Genomic DNA, 18,205 nt, shown 5'->3' with positions numbered 1-18,205 from the left:
AAAAAAAAAAAAAAAAAAAAAAAAAAGCATTTGTTTTGTTAATTAGTATTGAACCTGAATACGGGTGCCATCAGATACTTTCCTTGGAAAAGTATATGGTGATTTGGCTTTTTTTTTTTTTTCTTTTTTTGTCTGTCACCCAGGTTGGAGTGCAGCAGCATGATCTTGGCTCACTGCAACCTCTGCTGCCCAGGTTCAAGCGATTCTCCTGCCTCAGCCTCCCAAGTAGCTAGGATTACAGGTGCCTGCCACCACATCTGGCTAATTTTTGTAGTTTTAATAAAGATGGGGTTTCACCATCTTGGCCAGGCTGGTCTTGAACTCCTGACCTCGTGATCCACCCGCCTCTGCCTCCCAAAAGTGCTAGGATTACAGACGTGAGCCACCGTGCCCAGCCAATTTGGCTTTTTTTTAAATGTACCATTATATAGGCTCGATCATGCCACTGTATTACAGTTCACTGTCACCGACAGAGAATCCCACTGACCTTTCACAGCAGCTCACACCTTGGCCCTTCTTAAGACTGCTGAGCTATATGTATTTTTGTGTTCCTTCAGCAAGACTCACTCTGAACAGTAATGCCTACATGTATCACTAAAGTCAGTCGAGCCATTTTGTCCTTTCTCTTGATGGCCTTCCTCTCAGCAAAGCCAAAGTGTACCTTCAAAGTAGCATAAGGACGACCTTATAAAATTACTGAAGTTGTGAGCATCTCATTGCTCCTCCTGGTTCAGATCTATTCTGGTTTGCTTATCTTGGAGCTGACATTTTCACACCCAGATTTTATGCTCCTTAATGCCCCATTGCTCCTGTGGTTTTTGCCATCTGTTACTTTTACTATTGCTGCACTTTTCTAGCTTTCTGTATTTCTTTCTCTCTCCTGCCTCTGTCCCTACCATATCTCCCATATATTTTGACTTTCTTTCCAATAGGCTTGACATCTATAGTCATCACTAGCCAAGAAGACTCCTGTTGATCTGCACATGATATCCCCCTGGTCTCTGTATGTCGAGTGTAGATCTGAATCCTCTCCCTTTCTCAACTCTTTCCTCCATTCCTTGCTACTCAGGGGCTGCTTTTGCATGGATGCATGCATTTTCTTTTTTACATTTTTCAGTACTGGCAAAACTCTAGAGTTCTGTACTCTGAAAAACGCTAATATGTGTGGTAATGGCTGAGCACTGACACTTATGCCCGGGAGGTCTAGGAGGAAGGACTGCTTGAGCCCAGGAGTTCAAGACCAGCCTGGGCAACATAAGGAGATCCCGTCTCTACAAAAAATAGAAAAAGTTAGCTGGGCAAGACCCAGATACTTGGGAGGCTGAGGTTGGAGGATTGCTTGTACCCAGGAGTTCGGAGCTGCAGTGAGCTACAATTGTGCCACCGCACTCAAGCTTGGGTGACAGATTGAGACCCTGTTTCTAAAAAAACAGTGTGGTCACTAGCTCCATTTTTAAGTTCATTAAATCCTTCTAAAAAATACCCTAAATATGTTTTCACATCTGTGTGATTCTGTGTGTTGGCACATCCAAATCCGTTTGTTGTTGTTGTCGTTTTTGGTTTTTTTTTGAGACAGAGTCTCGCTCTGTTGCCCAGGCTGGAGTGCAGTGGCATAATCTCGGCTCACCACAACCTCCACCCCCCGGGTTCAAGCGATTCTCCTGCCTCAGCCTCCCAAGCAGCTGGGACTACAGGCACGCACCACCATGCCTGGCTAATTTTTGTATTTTTAGTAGAGACGGGCTTTCACTATGTTGACCAGGCTGGTCTCAAACCCCTTGACCTTGTGATCTCCCCGCCTCGGCCCCCCAAAGTATTGGGATTATAGGCATGAGCCACTGTGGCCAGCCGGCACATCTAATTCTTAATTTCCTGCTTTAAGGAGGAAATTGTGTTCTGATAAATAAAAGCCCTATTGGAACATCACAGAAAAAAAAAGAAACATGGAGTTTTTCAAGTTCCAAAATTATTGGCTGAGCCATCCTTCTTTCAAGAGCCTATACAAAGTATAAAATGAGTAAAGCTGGTATTCATTGCCTCTTTTAATTGCACCCTTGTGCTTCTCCTGGGTGGCTGTCAAGCCGCCCAGAGAAGACACAAGCACTGTGATCCACATCAACAAGTTCCTATCCACTTACTGCAATGTCATTCCCCATGACTTCTTCCCTACCTCTCTAAACAAATTAGTTATTCCCAAGATCTATGATCATGTGGTATACTTTGTTTCCATGTTTGCTGTTTCATTCAAAACATTTTAATGTAATTTATGCATAGAGCTACCCCTTTCCCTACGTGAGCTCTTTAAGGGCATACACTACTGATTGATTGAATCAGTGAGTGGATAAATAATCAATGAGAACAATTTCATTTACTACATCACACTAGTCAGAGATAAAAATACTTCTTCATTAAGTGCAGTGATATTTAAATTGCCACATTTGTCAATATTACATAAATGGAACAAAATTAAAGAGTATGACCCTCCCTAAAGGCCATAGCTTTGGGATCCTTTCCTGAATCGTTAACTAGTCTTCATTACCCTGAATGTGCTGGAGTGAACCTTATTGACCTTTCCAAAGGCTGACATTTTTCTTGGTGCCTTTTCAAGGGTTAGATAACTTACATGTTCTTTTCAGGGAGTTTGATTTCAAATGTTGGCAGATTGAACCTTATTATCGTGGATGAGACTAAAATTTGCACATTGTTGTCAAAGATAAATTCTATGAATCTGAGGCCAGGCACAGTGGCTCATGCCTGTAATCCCAATGCTTTAGAAGGCCAAGGCAGGAAGATCACTGTAGACCAGGAATTTGAGACCAGTCTGGGAAACATAGCAAGATCCTATCTCTAAAAAAAAAAAAAAAAATTTTTTTTTTTGAGAAAGATTCTCGCTCTGGTCCCCAGGCGGGGTGCGGGGGGGCGACCTCGGCTCACTGCAAGCTCCGCCTCCCAAGTTCACACCATTCTCCTGGCTAATGTTCTGTATTTTTAGTAGAGACAGAGTTTCACCATGTTAGCCAGGACGGTCTTGATCTCCTGACCTCATGATTTGCCCACCTCGGCCTCCCAAAGTGCTGGGATTACAGGCATGAGCCACCGCGCCCAGCCTACAAAAAAGTTTTTTAAAGTAGTGTGGCATGTTAGCACAGCCGGTAGTCTGAGCTACTTGGAAGGCTGAGGGAGAGGACTTCCTGAGCCCAGGAGTTGCAGACCAGCCTGGGCAACATAGTGAAACCCCATCTCTACAAAAAAATTCAAAACTTAGCCAGGCATAGTGGTACGTGCCTGTAGTCTCAGCTACTAGAGAGGCTGAAGTGGGTGGGTCACTTGAGCCTGGGAGGCCAAGGCTACAGTGAGCTGTGATCACACCCCTGCACTGCAGCCTGGGTGACAGAATGAGATTCTGTCTCAAAAAAAAAAAAAAAAATTAGCCAGGCATGATGTCATGCACCTGTGTTCCCAGCCACTTGGGAGGCTGAGGTGGGAGGATCACTTGAGCCCAGAAGGCTGAGGCTGCAGTGAGCCATGTTCATGCCACTGCACTTTAGCCTAGGTGACAGAGGGAGACCCTGTTTCAAAATAAATAAATAAATAAAAACACAATTTAATATTCATCTAAGTGACAATTGAATCTGACAATTTTTTTTTTTTAGCAATAGAGATCAAAGTAAAAACCTGACAACATTTTAGTCCAGTCCAAGTACCCTTTTATTTGATTCTCTGTCAGTCTTATGGAACTGTCAGTAAAATCTAAATCCAGAGCTGGACTTACAAGTACCTAATTCTTTTTTAAAAGCTGTTTTCAAATACTCAAGAGAATGCGAACTATTTTTTTCCTATATATTATTTTCCCCTATTCATTGAGGTAAAAAACAGAGAAAGGGCCAGAAAACATTGTGTTCATGTGATAAAAGCAAATTGCAAAACAACATACACAATATGCTACCATTTATACAAATCTTAAAAACATACAAATCACACACACACAATAATACTTGATATTGCTTATGGACAGCTACAATTGCAATAAAAGCTTAAAGACATGAGTGAAAAATACCCAAAACAACTTCAGAATAATAGTTACCCCTGGGGAGAAAGGAAGGGGGAAAGAAATGGAATGGAGCACAAAAGAACTTCAATTTTATCCATAACATCATATTTAAGAAAGAAAATATGTGAACAAAAATGGTAAATCTGTGGATGTTTGTAAAATTACTCTGACCTTTTTTGCATCTTAGATATATCTCATAAAAGTAAGTAAATGCAGATTTTCACTTGAAAATTTAGAAGAAGTTGTGATGTGAATACCTTTGAGAAGAAAACCAATAAACTTATTAATTACCTCTAGGTAATATTGACATGAAACAAAAAAACCTTAGATTAATTCTTATTTTCTGTTCTTATCCCAAAGCATTTGTGAAACATAGACACTATTAGCTAAACATTTAAAAGCCTTACTATATAAAACATAATTCTTTGTTAAGTGGAAAAAGTGAAGCTATTATTTCTACCACTATTTATGGGCATGACTGCTCTATTTTTCCACTGAGAAGACAATAACAGATCCTGGGCATTTATAAGACACATGGAATTTGAAGTCTAGGGGCAGGCAAATGCTTCTGTAATGCTGTGAAGAGCACACACGGAAATGGCAATGAGATAGATATCAAAGTTCTCCTTTCACCCCTAAATCATCCTCCTATCAGTTTCTTTTCTAGTTGGTTCCATACTCTTGAAAGGGGAGTTCCGTGACCTCCCTCATGGGATGTGCGACAGGGGTGTGGCTCCTTATGAGAGGGGGAGCATGCAGACAGGCAGGTGCAGGAGCTGGGGTGAGCACTTTTGGGCTCCAGCCCCATGGTAGCATCTAGGGATGGGTGCCTGCAACTCCTGAAGCCCCAGTGGGCATGTTACAGTGCTCTTTTAACTCGGCCATCCACAGACAGCTTAAGTGTTAACCAGCTCAATGCCTTCTTGGTACCCGGGTTCTTGTCTGGCATCCAGGAATAATCAGGTCACACGGACAAATTGAGGGATGGTAAATGCAGGGTATTTTACTGCCAGATGGAAGTGGCTCTCAGCAGAACGAATGGAGAGCTGGAAGGAGGATGGAGTGGGAAGATGATCTTCCCCTGGAGTTCAGCCATCCCGCGGCTTATCTCCTATCCAACCATCCCCAGCCAAACTCTCTCGATGTTTAAATGCTTCTTCTCTTCTCTCCTTTTCTTCCGTGCCACGTCACTCTTTTATTCCTCTGCTCTTCTGTTCATCTGCCCGTGGAGCCTGGGGTTTGGGGTTTATATGGGGACAGGATGGGGGACGTGGCAGGCCAAAAGGCAACATTTGGGCACGAAAAGAGGAGTGCCTGTTTTCATTTAAGGCCATGGGTTTCCAGGCTTGGGGGTGGGGCCTTTGCCAGGGAACTGCCCTCTTCTACCCATTATTTCCCTGACTCCTGCCCGTATCCTTCTCAGAGTGTGTACACAAAACAAAGAGATTCGTGGCTGACCTGTTACAAAACAGTACCATTCAATGACCAAGCACAGTGGAGGGCCCAGGGAGCCAAGAAATACATAAGGAGAAATGTACAGGATCCCAGCCTTGTCTTTATGGAGATGCAGCAAAGTCTGTGGTCACACTGCATCACATGCCCAAATTCTTGATCCATATGCTTCATGCAAAATAAATTGCAAATACATTGTTAGGGCTAATGAAACCTCAGCAGGCTCTAAACAAAAAGCTGAATAATTATTAAAACCTTTTACTTTTGCCTAAAAAGTATAAAAGTCTTGTTGAAAAAAAGAAAAGGCAGCACTTATTTTAAAGGAGTTAGTGCCAGAGACCTATGTCAAAAGCTCCACCCAACATAAAGAAATCATTCTGGGATAATATTAGGTACCTGATGAGAAGGAGAGCTAGTAACAGCAAAGTACATTCAGAGGGCTTTTGCTAGCTGAGAACACCCTGGGTTCTGTGCAAGGCATTCTACAACCTTTTCCCATGCTGGTCTTTACTTACCTCAGGGGAGTAGATGGCAACTTAGAACTCAAGGTAGATTTGTTTTTCCTTAAAGAAATGTGAAGGTAACATCTAAAGGCCTCTTCTACAACAAACAGATCAAAGGCTCCTTGAAAGCATTTACAGGCAGTGGTTTACAGCCTTAGCTGCACTTTAGAATCACCTACGGAGCTTTGGAAAAGTACGATGCATAGTGACAGCCCCAGAGCAACTGAATTAGAATAGCTGGGAGGAGGAGCCCAGGCATGCGTGATTTTGATGAATAAGGAAGAATTACTGCCAAAGGGACAGGGAGTGCTGGCCAAAGTGCTGGTCTTGGGGAGGGGGGTGGGCTATGCAGGGAAGCTTGATTTCTATCACGTTTGCCTATTTCATGGTGTAAATATTCCCATCGTGGCCAATTTCAAGCTACTAATGTGAAGCTGGGAAGAGATGCGTATAATCTGCTCTCACTAGCACCTGAGTGCTAGCTCCACCACAACACAGTTAGGAGCTTTTGATGATGAAGTTACAGTAAGGGATGGAAAGGCAACATAGTATGTCCTGGGGCTTTTCTGTCCCCTCTATAACATCTCACCCCCGACAGGAAGATAAGAGAAGAATCAACTGGAACCAGCGGCTCCTGGGTCAGGTAGGAAGATGAGCCAAAAGAAGATCCCAAGTATCTGTTAGTGTGAAGGACACCAAGACAAGGTCTCTCTTGCTCCTGTAGAAGATCCACGTTGAGATGGAGTTGGCCTCCTGATGAAGGGAGCCTTTCTCTGGGATCCTGACCCAATGAAGGCAGCATATGATTCACACAAGATGCGGAGCCCTGGATCTCCATGACAGTACAGTTGAATGCTCCTTTTTCCCTGAGGATCTGGTCATCCAGAGGATTCCCTAGTGATCCTCTTGGGCCTCTGCCAAATATTCCATTTGGAATATAAGGATTCTTTTCCAGACATCCGAATGCATGCATTTTCTCCTCTTAAATTATCAGGGTTTCTCTCAACCAACACAGCTCCCAGCTCATTATCATAAGCCTTTCTTTTATAGGTAATGAGATAGCTTTGATAATAGCCAGCTTTTCTTTTGAATTTTTCTGAAAAAATTTGGTTTCTATTTTATAGGTGTTCAGCTCTTTACATGCATGACTGATCTTTACATCTGCTTTCAAAAGATTCTTCTCTGTATTTATAGGGCAAACTTTCTCTGAATTGTTTTTTCAGTGAAAAGTCATCTTTTTCCTTGATGCAATTCTGAAAGAACTTAGTTTCTGCCAAAGCTCTGGCCTCTCCCTTCCTGTTTTGTTGTTGTTGTTGGTTTTTGTTTGTTTGTTTTTTCCTGCAATGACCAGTACTCATTTGGAGACTTTTAAGATGATCTTTAAGTGTGTCAATGAATTTACCTTCTTTCAGTTAGTGTACATTTAGTTTCTTTTTCTTCAAGAGGTTTTAAATGATTAACTTATCCGTACCAATCCATTTATTCAAGCTCCTTTTGGTTTATCTTCATTATATCCAAATGTAAGTTCCCATCATCTAGGCTCGCTTCTTCAAGAATGGCAGCCTAATCTCCCACTTTTAGCACATGTTCACCCAGAGGCTTGCTTTTTATCATTTAGAGCTTGTCCCTTGTGGCTGGGAGCAGTGGCTCATGCCTGTAATCCCAGCACTTTGGGAGGCTGAGGCAGGAGGATCACTTGAGCCCAGGAGTTCGTACACCAGCCTGGGCAACATAGGGAGACCCTGTCACTACAAAAAATTTAAAAATGAGCTGGGGGGGTTGGTACACAGCTGTAGTCCCAGCTACTTGGGAGGCTTAAGTGGGAGGATCACTTGAACTGGGGAAGTCAAGGCTGCAGTGAGCTAAGATTGTGCCATTGCACTTGAGCCTGTGCAACAGAGCAAGACCGTGTCTCAAACACAAACAAAAAGCCTTGTCCCATGTGCAATTTAGAGTTTCTAACTTTTTTTCTGTTAGATAAGGTAATTTACTCTCCCATTCCACTTTTCACTTTGTGCTTCCTTTTTTTGTTTTGTTTTGAGACAGAGTCCAGCTCTGTCGCCCAGGCTGGAGTGCAGTGGTGCAATCTTGGCTCACTGCAACCTCCGCCTCCCAGGTTTAAGTCATTCTTCTGCCTCAGCCTCCCAAGTAGCTGGGATTACAGGCGTGCACCACCAGGCCTGGCTAATTTTTTGTATTTTTTTTTTTTTTTTTTTCGGTACAGATGGGGTTTCGCTGTGTTGGCCAGGTTGGTCTCAAACTTCTGGGCTGAAGTGATCCTCCCGCCTCAGCCTCCCAAAGTGCTGGGATTATGGGATTACACTGTTAACAATGGACACCACCACGTCCAGCCCTTTATGTTTTCTTGAAAACCAGAATTTTCATCCAAAGCATCTTTTAGTGCTTCTGAATTTGTTTTCATTCTTGTCATGTATTTTGCAAGCTGTTTTGGTTGCAGCTACTTAAAGTTGTATGTGTTTTGATGCATCTTCTAAAGACTGAATCTTTCTTTTGAGTCAATCATACCTCAACTTGTTTTAAATGTTCAGATTTCTCTTCTATCAGTCCTTTTCTCAAACTCTTTATTTTAAACCCAAGAAACGAGTTGAAAATTTCCAGCTCTTTATTAATGGCCTCCAGTTTTTCTGTTTTTGATCATTTGTTCTCAAATGTGACTTCTGTTAAAATTATTCAAGGTCTCTCAATTCCTTTATTTATTTATTTTTTCTTGAAGTGGATTCTTTATTTTGCCTTATTACTAGGACCACTGATGAAATTTAATGAGGTTTCAGGATTAGATGCCACTAATTACCAATGTTAATTCCCTGATTTTTTGTGTGACTAAATAAGAGAGTGTTCTACGTAAACCCCTGAAAATATTTGAGGGTGGGTGATAGGGCATCACAAATAGTGATTACTCCCAAACAGTTTAAGATAATGTTTTTTGGTTTTTCGTTTGATTTGTTTTTGAGACAGAGTCTTGCTCTGTCACCCAGGCTGGAGTGCAGTGATGCAATCTCGGCTCACTGAAACTTCCGCCTCCCAGGCTCAAGGGATTCTCCTGTCTCAGCCTCCCGAGTAGCTGGGATTACAGGTGTGTGCCACCATACCCAGCTAATTTTTGTATTTTTAGTAGAGACGAGGTTTCACCATGTTGGCCAGGCTGGTCTTGTACTCCTGACCTCAAGCGATCCGCCTGTCTCAGCCTCCCAAAGTGCTGGGATTACAGGCATGAGCCACTGCACCCAGCCAATATTCTTTTAAAAAAGGTGTCTGGCCGGGCGCAATGGCTCACGCCTGTAGTCTCAACACTTTGGGAGGCCAAGGCGGGCGGATCACAAGGTCAGAAGATCAAGACCATCCTGGCTAACACAGTAAAACCCCATCTCTACTAAAAATACAAATTAGCCGGGTATGGCGGCACGTGCCTGTAGTCCCAGCTACTCAGGAGGCTGAGGCAGGAAAATTGCTTGAACCCAGGAGGCAGAGGTTGCAGTGAGCAGAGATCGGGCAACTGCACTCCAGCCTGGGCAACAGAGAGAGACTCTGTCTGAAAAAAAAAGGTTCCGTACTGCACTTGCAAGTTTCAGGTTAAAAGAAAATAATGACCTTATTTTTTAGTGCAGTGTTTAGGTTCACAGCAAAATTAAGCAGAAAGCACAGAGAGTTCCCATATATCCCCATTCCCACATATGCACAACCTCGATCACTATCAAGATCCCACCTACGGTGATATATTTGTTACAACTGATGAACCTACACTGATACATCATTATCACCCAAGGTCCATAGTTTACATTAGGTCTCACTCTTGGTGTTATATATTCTCTGGGTTTTGGAAAATGTTTAATGCAATGTATCCACCATTGCAGTATTGTACAGAATAGTCTCACTGCCCTAAAATTCCTCTGTGCCCTGACTATTCACACCCCTTCCCCCAGTCCCTGGTAACCACTCATCTTTTTACCATCTCTATAATTTTGCATTTCCTAGAATGTCATATACTTGAAATCATACAGTATTTAGCCTTTTCTTTCCTTTTTTTTTTTTTTTAGACAGTCTCCATTGCCCAGGCTGGAGTGCAGTGGTACAATCTTGACTCACTGCAACCTCCACCTCCCGGGTTCAAGCAATTCTCCTGTCTCAGTCTCCCAAGTAGGAGAAATTACAGGCACCCACCACCATGCCTGGCTAATTTTTGTATTTTTAGTAGAGATGAGGTTTCACCATGCTGGCCAGGCTGGTCTCGAACTCCTGACCTCAGGTGACCCGCCCACCTCAGCCTCCCAACGTGCTGGGATTACAGGTGTGAGCCACCTGGGAGCTAACGCGCCCAGCCATAGTAGCCTTTTTAAAATTCTTCTGAATGAGGTTAAGATTGTAAAATATTTAATGTCTTTCTCCAGAAGGGCAAAAGTGGCCAGTCATTTGTCTCTACTTGCATAAAGTAGACTTTTAATAATTAGAAATATAACTATGAATACCACCATTTTCCACAGCAATCCATGAGGATGTGGGCCTGGGATGAGGTACCTGGTTATGCCGCCACCACCTGGTACAGTATCCCTAGGACAAGTGTGACACAGAGCATCATCATCATCACTCTGAATCCCTCAGGTTGCCAGGACACTGCCAGCCACATCAGATGCAGAGAGCACCAGCAAGCATTGCACCTAGAACCAAACTAGCAGCTGGCAACAGGCACAGACCTCAGTGGAAGCAGGGGAGAGAAGCCCATAAAATGCTGGCCAAAAGCTTTTCCTTCCCTGAGTTCATATTTCATTCCAAGGCCATGAGGGCTTTATTCTGCACAAAGGTCAAAGAAAACTCTCCATTCTTAGCTCCCTCCTTGATTTTTGTCTAGCCTTTGAATGTGAATGGGGCAATTTACTGGAGGAGTCATACAAATAGCTTCAACTTACTTTACTGCTTTTAACATTAAAAAGCTAAGGACGAGGCCGGGCGCGGTGGCTCACGCCTATAATCCCAGCACTTTGGGAGGCCGAGAAGGGCGCATCACAAGGTCAGGAGTTTGAGACCAGCCTGGCCAATATGGTGAAACCCCATCTCTACTAAAAATACAAAAAAAAATTAGCTGGGCGTGGTGGTGCATGCCTGTAATCCCAGCTATTCAGGAGACTGAGGCAGGAGAATTGCTTGAACCCAGGAGGCGGAGGTTGCAGTGAGCCAAGATCTCCCCACTGCACTCCAACCTGGGCGACAGAGCAAGACCCCATCTCAAAAAAAAAAAAAAAAAAAAAAAGGAGGAAGCAAGTGGTACTTTCAAAGTCTTCATGTTTCTAGAATGTGGAGTCCAACTGTGATCAAGGAAATAATTATTCTTGCATGATTCCTGCACGTGGTAGTGAAATGTTTGATGACACAGAAGCCCTTCAGGTTGCTACTATTCAAAATAATAATCTGAGGGGGTATTGAGTGCTGGAGGGATCTCCTCTCTCTCACAAAGGCAAGAGTATTGGGCCACCTGAGTATCTTTTCAATGTAGCACCTGAAAAGTGCCACAGTCTCCAGTCCTGGAGCCAGGACTGGTCCAGTTCAATGAGTAGCTCTATCTTAACAATGAAACTGTGGCTCAGCTGGGGATTGGTTGATTTTAACTGGGGAGGGATGAGTAGGTTTGCTGACCTCAGCTGGCCTTACTCATATGTCCCAAGGTTACCTGGGGGTCAGCTGATCTGGGCTAAACTGGGCAGCTCTTCTAATCTCAGCTGGACTTGCTCATGTGTTTTGGGATCAGCAGGGGGTCAGCTGATGTGGGCTGGGCAGGGCAAGCTCAATGTATCTCTGGGTCAGCTGGGAGTCAGTTGATGTAGGCTGGCCCTAGCTATGCACTGGGACCTGCCTTACCTGTCTCTCATCCTCTTCCTAGAACAATAGGAGAGCTCACTCTTGTCTTCCCTTGGCTATAGCAGAGGCACAAGAAAACCTTTGGAGGGTAATGATCCAATCTGTATTTTGAAACATTTTCTCTGGCTGCAGGATGTCAGCAACTATTTTGACAGCCTTTTCTCTCCATGAAGTCCTCATCCTCAGGGAAACAAAAAGTTATCTAGAACTGGGATATAGAGTAAGTGCAGATGTGAATGTCCATTGCTTCTTTTGTTTCTGTGGTTCACTTCACCAGCTCCAGAACCACACCATCTTTGCCAGGATCTGCACCTGCAAAATGCAGGCCCTGTACTCTCCCTCCTTCCCTATGTAACTCCATCTTGAAACAAACGCTTGAATCTAGTTAGCAGAATCTATGTCACTCCTATGCACCCTGACAAAAAGGAAATCTTGGAAAGGGAGTTCGGGGTTCCATATTGAGAAGGCAGGATTTCTACTAAGGAACTGTGATAACGAGGAGAGACTATTTGGAAGATTTCGGGCAGCTGCGAATGACAGATGTTCATGACAGTTGCCATATTTGTCTCATGTGATCTGGCTACTCAAGACAAAGCTGCTCATCTATAGACTGGACATAAAGCAAAGCATTGCCACTGAAGATGGCTTGTAGAAGCGCTCTGCCCAGTAGGAACAGAGAAGGATAAACTGGCCCAATTTTATCCTCTTTCAGGGAATCTGAAAGCGAGACATACAAAGAGGGTCAGCAGTGAGCAGGCAGAGAAAGTCAGGTTACAAGAATGGGAGTCAGACAAAAGTAGGAAGCAGAGCGACACCGTCATCTGAGTCAGATGCGATAGTTACAAAACCTGTTACGGTGTCAGTACATTTGCCACAGTATCTGGACTGAGATTCTAATTTTGTGTGGAGCCTGATGTAGAGCTCCCATCACATCAGACTTGAAAACATCTCTGCTCTTTTCATCTATAAAAATCCAATCCACCACACCCATAGAAAAGACAAAACACAATATAAAGCAGCAAATTCTGTGTCCAAATGTGGCCCACCAGATTTGAGTTCCTAAAGGGGCCATGTGTGGTTAATTTGTGTATCATGCCCAAGCATCTAGTACTTTTGGGAAGCACACAGGAGATGGTCATTGAAAATTGAAATGAGGGTTTTAGCAGTAAGTGCTATGAGATTCAGAGTAGGGAACAATCACTGTTATAACTGTAGTGCATTACATATGCTGGGTTTATCCTCTCACCACAGATCCATAATCTGCCTTTCCTCTGCCCTCCTCTGTATCTTACAAGGATGATTTCTAAGGACTGCATGCACTGTCCTCCCTTATTCTGTGGCTTCTTATTGGGAATGGCCAAAGAGAAGCACTCTCCTGGTAATGGGATGAGGGAAAGAGGAATTGGTTTCCTACCACCATCTATGGCCACAGCTACTGCCAGGTTCTGTTTTCCACAGCTTTGGCTGCCCAGTCTATGGTGACACTGCACCTTTCCCTTGTCTCTTCAGGCCTGCGGTGGTAATAGATTTTAGCTGTCATTAATCCCTGGGTGCTTTACTAGCCTTTGATGGGTCCCTCAATCCTGCCCACCCCTCTGAAAATAGTCCCTTTATTAAATTCTTCAGTGAAATCCATTAAATGTGTCATCTATTTCTAGCCAGCACCCTGACTGATACACTATTCATATTCCAAAAAGGAGGGAATAGTTCTGTACTTGTCCCCAAGTAGTCTTACTACCTGATCTTACCAAGGAGGGCAAGTTCACACAGTCTGAAAGAATGTACAAAACAGCCTTTTGCTTCTAGCACTGGAGATACGGAGTGATTCCTCTGTTTCTTCTAGCAGTTTCCACTCCCCCAGATTCTCTCACTGGGGCCAGGTCTCAGCCTCTCCTTCTCCCATCCCCTTCACAGAGAAGCCTCCTCTCCTGTAGTCTCTCTCTCTCTCTTTAATCTCTCTTTCTCTTGACTCCAGGGACCCACTGCTCCAGGTGTTGACTGTCAGTCTTTGGACCCGGTCTGGTTTTTCCAGATGAGGTTGGGGTTTCCAATACTGGAAGCTCAAGGTAGAAGGAGAAAAAAGAGGCCTTCTTGGTGGTCTTCCCTCAGGTTGTGGTGTCTATAAAATAATCAGACTGTTTTAACAGGTAAGATTAAACATCCTGAAGGTGTTTCCTGCATTTGCTGGAAGGTGTGCTAGACGGCTGGGTGTCTTCGATTAGGTTGACTCTAGAAAGAGAAAGGGAAAAAGTGGAGATTGGACCTCCATCTTAGCACCTTAGGAACTCTTTCTTTGAGGCTGGGTGCAGTGGCTCATGCCTATAATCCCAGCACTTTGGAAGGCTGAGGCAGGCGGATCACAAGGTCAGGAGTTCGAGATCAGCCTTGCCAATGTGGTGAAATGCTGCCTCTACTAAAAATAAGAAAATTAGTTGGGCATGGTGGCATGCACCTGTAATCCCAGCTATTTGGGAGGCTGAGGCAGGAGAATCGCTTGAACCCGGGAAGCAGATGTTGCAGTGAGCCAGATCACGCCATTGCACTCCAGCCTGGGCGTGGCAGAGAGACTCTGTCTCAAAAAAGAAAACAAAAAGCCAAAGGGAAAACAAAGAAACAGACTTGAGCTGAGCTTTGAAAAAGAGATAAAATTAGGCTGGGTGTGATGGTTCACACCTATAATTCCAGCACTTTGGGAGGCTGGGATGGGCAGATCACTTGAGTTCAGGAGTTTGAGACCAGCCTGAGCAACATGGTGAAATTCCATTTCTACAAAAAATACAAAAATTAGCCAGGCATGAAAATTAGCAAGGCACAGTCCTATTGTCCCAGCCTACTCAAGAGGCTGAGGAGGAAAGACGGCTTGAGCCTGGGAGGCAGAGGTTATAGTGAGCTGAGATCACACCACTGCACTCCAGCCTGGGCGACAGAGCAAGACATGAGACCCTGTCTCAAAAAATAATAACTGAAAAAGAGATAAGATTAAACGTGTAAGAAGACAGAGGGCATTTCAGAATGATGGAGCAAAGAAGATGGGCAAATGGCCGGGCGCGGTGGCTCAAGCCTGTAATCCCAGCACTTTGGGAGGCCGAGACGGGCGGCTCACGAGGTCAGGAGATCAAGACCATCCTGGCTAACACGGTGAAACCCCGTCTCTACTAAAAAATACAAAAAACTAGCCAGGCGAGGTGGCAGGTGCCTGTAGTCCCAGCTACTCAGGAGGCTGAGGCAGGAGAATGGAGTAACCTAGGAGGCGGAGCTTGCAGTGAGCTGAGATCCGGCCACTGCACTCCAGCCTGGGCGACAGAGTGAGACTCTGTCGCAAAAAAAAAAAAAAAAAAAAAAAAAAAAAAAAAAAAAAGAAGATGGGCAAATGTAGCATTTGGGAAGAAATTGGTACACCACTTTGTCCAGTTGATGTAAACAAGTAGGGGGAGATGGGTTTGGAGAGCTAAGTAAAGAACCAATTTGGGGGCCTTAAGTGCTAGGATAAGAGTTTTGAGGAGTCTTTAAAGCAGGGCAGTTTTTCATAATTCACATATAAATTGAGTTGTAAGGGTAGAGAAAATGACAAGTTAAAAAATAAACACACTTATTCAGATGTGAGATTGTGAAGGGCTATGCCCTAGTAGTGGTCCTTGAAAACTTTATAGAAGAAACTACACTTTGCTTATGGGCTAAATGTGGTAGAAAAGAAAAAGTAGAAGATAAGAATGACCTCAAAGTTTTAAAATTGAGAGACTGAGAGAAAGGCATGCTTGGTAAGAATAGAAAAACTTGCAGACAGCTATTAATAGTTTAGGATGAAAGACTTCAGTTTGAGGTATACCGCCTTTAGATGGCTACCGTGCCTCCTAGTGGAGTTGGAAATGGAGGCCTGAAACACAGTGAGGATTGGAGACGATTGCAAAGGTGATTATCTGAAGTTATGAGTAAGTGACACCTCTGAGAAAGACTTCACATTAAATCTGTGGGTCAAGAACTAAGCTTTGTCATTTGCAATAGCATGGATTTACCTGGAGGACATTATATATATTAAGTGAAATAAGCCAGGCACAAAAAGAAATACCACATGATCTCATTCATATGTGTATTCTAAAAAATTGGAACACTGAGAAGCAAGAGTGTAGACTGATGATTGCCAGAGCTGGGGAGGGAAATGGGGAGATGTTGGTCAGAGGACACAAACTTTGAATTGCAAGGTGAAAACGTTTGGGGAATCTACTGTAGAGCACAGTGACTATAATTAATCATACTGTATTCCATAATTGAATATCGCTAAGAAAGTAGATTTTCAGAGTTCTTACCACAAGAGAATGATGTGCATGAGGTAATGCATGTATTAATTGGCCCAATTTAGCCATTCCACAATGTATACATATTTCAAAACATCACAATGTACACCATAAATATATACAATTTTAATTTGTCAATTAAATAAATAATTTTTTCGTTGGAAGAATATACAAGATTTTTTAAAATGAATTTTTAAAATAAGATGTAAAAAACAAAACCAAAAAACTAGCACTTTTCAGGAACTGGAGAAGAAAACAGATTTGTGAAGGGATTCAGTACAGAAACAATTTGAAAAATGGGCAAAGGAAAAGGTAGAGAAATGAGGCAGTAGAGAAATGAGACAGCATAAGAAAACCAAGGAGTGATTTTCCAGAAAGGGTAAGCTTCACATTCGAATTTTAACACATCCATTGCAGCCTTTACAAAACCATCCTTCAAGATTTGAAAAATAAAATCAGAGAATAAAACAATGGGACAAACTGTGTGAAAAAAGTTGTGTTACATTGGGACAATTTGAACATGAAAAAAATAAGACTGGGTGTGGTGGCTCACACCTGTAAATTCCAGCACTTTGGGAGGCCAAGGCAGGGGGCTCACTTGAGCCCAGGAGTTCAAGACCAGCCTAGACCACACAGTGAGACCCCGTCTCTACAAAAAATTATTTAAAAAATTAGCCAGACATAGTGGCACATGCCTATAGTCCCAGCTACTTGGGAGGCTGAGATGGGCCCTTGAGTCTAGGAGGTCAAGACTGCAGTGAGCCGTGATTGCACCACTGCACTCCAGCCTGGGTGACAGAGTGAGACCACACACACACACACACACACACACACGATAGCAAAAGGTGATCACATACTGAATAAAATAGGAATCCATTACAGTTGTGTTCAAACTGGTCAAAAAAATATCAAAAGACACTACCCTAAAAATGTCAATCTACATTATTAAACATTGATGTAATCCTGAAGACACTGGAAGGTATATCAGTTATATGACCTTGGATACAATGAACAGAAAACTCAATTCAAATTAGCTTAAACAATATAACTGGATGATTGTTGGCTCATTCTCTGAAAAGACCACAAGTCAGGCAGGTTTTAGGGTTGGTCGAATCTGAAGGAAAACATCCACAATTCTTTTATGTCTACCTTCCTCCACCAGCCAGTCACATCCTCAGCCTGATTTCTCTAAAGCTATGTGCCTCCGTGTTTACACCCGGGCTACATGCTTCCCTAAGAGAGGGCACCTCTCCCAAACCTCCCCTGATTTGTGTCTTAGGGAACAAGCCACTGGGGCCAGGGGAAGGCTGTAAGCTGACCGACTTAGGCACTCATTACTGAACCAACCACTATGGCCCTATGCCCTACATTGAAATCACCCTGAGGGGCCGTAAAGCAATCAGTGCCTGCCTCTGGATGTGGGGTGAATGGTCAGTCTCACTCAACTTTGGGACTGGTTAGGTAGGATCTGCAGATATACTGAATGTATATATTAGGTTGTGATTGGCCAAGTCAAAATATCAGTGGCTTAGCTGGGCATGGTGGCCTGCACTTGTGGTTCCAGCTGCTTGGGAGGCTTAGGTGAGATCTCTTGGGAGGTGGAGGCTGCAAAGTTCTAAGATTGTGCCTGTGAATAGCCTGGGTAACAAAGTGACATGCTCTTAAACAAAAACATCGAGTGGCTTTTGAGTTTTCTGAAGTCTGGAATTTTGCAGTACGGATAGATATGGTCGCTCTGCCCCATAAAGTTATTTGGACCCAGGAGTCTCCTTCTAGCTCACCACCCTGATGACATTCCTGGGGTAGAGCCCTAATTCTCATTATACAAGGCAGGATTTCTGCTCCAGGAAGCAGGATGGAGGAAGTGACAAAAAAGGAGTACAGGGGCACATTTGAAGGAAGGTTCCTAGGAGCTGTTAGCATCACTACCCTTATCACATGGCCATACTCACCTAACAAGTAGGCTAGGCAATGAACTTTTTTCTTTTTTCTTTTCTTTTCTTTCTTTCTTTCTTTTTTTTTTTTTTTTTTTTTTTTTT

General features: G+C 43.4%; 1 protein-coding gene across 1 annotated transcript in view; it reads right to left on the bottom strand.

Annotated features, from left to right (window-relative positions):
• FBXO34 (F-box protein 34) overlaps positions 1 to 18,205 on the bottom strand; it is a 113,438-nt gene that overhangs the window by 91,941 nt on the left and 3,292 nt on the right. The window contains exon 2 of the mRNA XM_017873682.1: positions 13,623 to 14,103. The gene's annotated coding sequence lies outside the window, so the exon portion shown is untranslated. The remainder of the gene's footprint in view (positions 1 to 13,622; positions 14,104 to 18,205) is intronic.

The sequence above is a fragment of the Rhinopithecus bieti genome, unplaced genomic scaffold (genome assembly GCF_001698545.2).
Source record: "Rhinopithecus bieti isolate Rb0 unplaced genomic scaffold, ASM169854v2 scaffold_7985, whole genome shotgun sequence".
NCBI classification, from domain to species: Eukaryota; Metazoa; Chordata; class Mammalia; order Primates; family Cercopithecidae; genus Rhinopithecus; species Rhinopithecus bieti.
Note: the sequence above shows the minus strand (reverse complement) of the source record. Positions and strands in the feature narration are given on the sequence as shown.